General features: G+C 32.9%; 1 long non-coding RNA gene across 1 annotated transcript; it reads left to right on the top strand.

The window, feature by feature from the left end:
- On the top strand, positions 1-3,251 carry LOC114319082 (uncharacterized). The gene is made up of 4 exons (XR_014348191.1): positions 1-219; positions 1,317-1,537; positions 1,656-1,770; positions 2,595-3,251. It is a non-coding gene; the product is annotated as an uncharacterized LOC114319082 (long non-coding RNA).
- Positions 3,252-3,714: the final 463 nt, after the last annotated feature.

The raw sequence follows: 3,714 nt of genomic DNA, 5'->3' as shown, positions 1-3,714 counted from the left end.
TTCCCCACAAAATAAATCTTTGGCTTCTAATTGGTTTTAATTAGAAAGGGAACGTAGAAGGGAAAGGGTTTCAATCTCTCTAAGATTGAATCAATCTCTCTAGGGCTCATCTTCTCTTCGGTTGTGTATCTGAAATTAGAGTTATCTATTTCTTCGACATGGTGATCTTCCTGTAAGGAGTCCTTGGAAGCAACAATTGAGAGTGTATTTCATTGACTGGTAATTTGCTCATCTTCATCTTCATCTTCATCTTCATCTTCATCTTCATCTTTGGTTTTGGTTTTTTCCCCCCTCATATTTGTGTAGGTTCATAGATTGCTTCTTCCTCTCCCTACCTTATTTTATACGAAAATTATTTAATTTTGATTTTTTCTGGACATTCCCCAAGTTTATAATAACGGATTTCGAATGAGTTCCATTGTTTCGAATCTGATTCAAAACAATGAATCTATGAGTTGATGCTAGTTTTGCCCCTCAAAACCCAGGCAATCCCATCTAAAGAGTGTTGGGAGGCTTTGGTTGTTAAGTAATGCGATTAAAGATACAAAAAACCTAATAGAAGTATATATATGTATATATAGATATAAATTTGTTCACACTATAATTTTGTGAATTACATGTGAGGCTTTCCCACTTTGGTATTTGTTAACAGCTAAATAACCGGAGAGAAGATGAAAAAGATGATAAATGTGACTCCTTTTCATGCTTTAAAGTCTCTATTCATCTTTGTGGTAGATTTGCTGATAAATTTGTTGTTGTTATTAATATTATAGTCTTTGATGAGAAATTTTAATAGTCGATATAAGGACTAATTAAGATGCAGGGTTAGGCTATTTCTTATCTACTTCATTGTGATTAAATAATTTTATCTGCCTTTATTGTCTTGCTTTCATATCTAAATTTTATTATGGTTTATGGAATTTTGTTTCTTTTGATTACCATAGGACTTTTGTTTTCTATTTATGTTATATGTTGATAATAAATTGTGCGTACTGTATCTGAAAAGCTTTTTTTTTTTTGTTTTTGCACAACCTGATTGTTAAAGAGTTCAACAGAAACTTGCCTTTTGAGCTTCAATATAAATAAAACCCTTCACATGATCAATTGCAAATATTTGTTCTAGAGTTTTTCTCCCTCCCCTCCCCCCCCTCCTTTTTTTTTTTACAGCTCTTTAGTTTTTTTTTTTAGTGATAGGAATGGGTAAAATAAAAGTAAGCCCCCTTATTCTATGGTTTAGATTATTTGTTAGTTTGATTATTTAGATTGTTGGAAAACACATTGTCTTTTGTTAAATTTTCAAATATTACATTCATTAGGTAAGCAAGGATGATGCATTGTAGATGTATAGTAGTATGGTTACCCTTCAAACTATGGACACCATCTTCTACAAAGCACAAAGGCAAGGAAGAATTTCCTTTTATCTCATTTTTTTGTACTCTCTGCTTTCTTATTTGTTTGTCGTTTTGTCTTGACATAGGGGTTGCACATGATTGACCTCATGGAGTGTGCCAACCTAGTTAGGATGCTTTATGTTTTGGTAATGATGCAGTTTGGTTCCCTTAGTCTCTTATTTGTTTTTGCCTATGTACATTACCCTTCTTATCTAATCAATTTTTTTTCTTTGTTGATAAAAAAAAAAATAAAAAAATAAAAAGACAGGAAGAGTGCACCTAGATAATAGAAATGCATCAAACCCTTATCATGAATGTAGTGACTTTTACTTTAGAATAATTGCTGAAACAAAGGCACAGATGGATAAAAATGATCAAGGTAAGCTTCTTTTTCTTTTTTCTATTTTCTTTTGTGTGTGCGTGTATGGTTTTTTGTTTATTGAATTCCTTGAAGCAATTTTACAACCAATAGAATTCAAAGCTACATAACTCTATATATAATATTTATTAAAGTTATTATATATGTTTTGTCATTATTTGTTAAAGTGATTTCATATTGCATGTACTGTGGTAATGAATAACTATTGTAGGCTTTCTTGTATGATACTCACCATGCTAATGCATTCGTAAGGTTTGCATACTTTGTTTCTAAACTTGGCAACTAATCTAGTGGAAAAGTTAATGCTGTAGAGTGGCTCTGTATAAATTTTTATCAATTTTTCTCTAGATGGTCATAGTGGTGGGTTTGGTCCATTAGAGGGCAACATGCTATCAAAGCCTAGCTTCTCATGATTTTTCTGAATGAATGTTAGCTTTTTTATTTACACCCACTGTTGTTTGTAATGAAAGCAAATAACTAGGAATTTTTGTTTCTCTTGTCTTGAGCCTCATTTTGCTTCCCAATTATGTTAACTAATTTGGAAACATTTACATAGGATTAGGAGGAGATTGATAGATAATAATATAAAGTGTCTTTCTTGCTATGTGGAAAAGAGGCAACCTATGAAATTTTTGTAGAAGTTGGCAGTAGAGCTATCCTCGGCAAAAATTAGTGCTAAGTGCTAACTTTATAATTGTTATTATGAAGTAATCAAATCAATTTAATGCATGCAGGTATGAGCCACTATCTTATTTTGTTGGAAGGGAGTACTTTATCCATGTTTATGATCCAATATATGCTCTCTCTACTGATGTTGTTTCAAGCTTGGTTGCTCTAAGAAGGGAAGCTTCTGAAGACGAAATCCAAGTTGCTCGGAATTTTCTAATGTAAAGATATGAGGGGCACAAGCTGAGTGTTGATGCAATTGAATCAATCCATGATGGTGCACTCACAAGAAGATATTTAGGTAAATTTTGTATTGTTTAGAACTTAAAGATAGGGTTTTTTGTGTGTGTGTGCGCGTGCGCGCGTGTGGATGATTTAGATCTTTTTGGACGGTTTTGAAGTTGAGGACAATTTTTGATGTTTAGAGACATAGTTTTTGGATGGTTTAGAATGTACAGACGGTTTTCAGATGTTCGAAACTTATGAATAATTATTTTGATGTTTGAAATAATATTTTGGTGGTTGATTGATACTTGTTTGTAATGTTTTTTAGATTGTACAGAACATGTGAAACAAAACTTGCTGAATTAAAAAAAAAAAATTAAACATATTCTACCACTACAACAAAACTGAGCTTTTACGACTCCACATTAACGACATACAGTAAATGCAAGTCGTGGTTTCTCAATTTTACGACTTGCTTTTTTTGCATGTTGTAAATAATTTCCCAACCACGACGTGTCTATTGCGTAGGCCGTGAATGCTAATAATGATGATTTTTTTACGACTTGCAATATTAGCTGTAAATAATAAAACTTTCTACGACGTGCTTTTGGCATGCCGTTAATACATTAACTATACATGACACGCGTACGCCAGTCGTTAAAAATATTACACTTTTTACGGCGCACAAAAAGTCAACCGTTAAAAAGTACACTTTTCATGATGCACATATACTAGCCGTTAAAAATATTTTACTTTTCATGACATACAATTTCTGTCGTGAATAATATGATCAAAATAAAAATAGGCGCCAAAATAAAAATTTTAAGCGCCAAATACCAAAAAAAAATTTAAAAAGAAAAAAAAAATCATAAATTCTAACTCTTCAACCCCAAAACCAAAAACCTAACCTTCTATTCATCATCATCAAAAACCCCAATAACTCTTCAAACCCATACACGGTTACACTTCCTCTCTCTCCCCTCTGCCTCCGACGCCACCGCCACTGCCACTGTGACTGCCAGGGCGCCGCCATCACCTCCGTTACTGACCTCT

Source organism: Camellia sinensis, chromosome 13, assembly GCF_055761805.1.
Source record: "Camellia sinensis isolate YWXY chromosome 13, ASM5576180v1, whole genome shotgun sequence".
NCBI lineage: Eukaryota > Viridiplantae > Streptophyta > Magnoliopsida > Ericales > Theaceae > Camellia > Camellia sinensis.
This window is presented reverse-complemented; position numbering and strand designations above follow the sequence as displayed.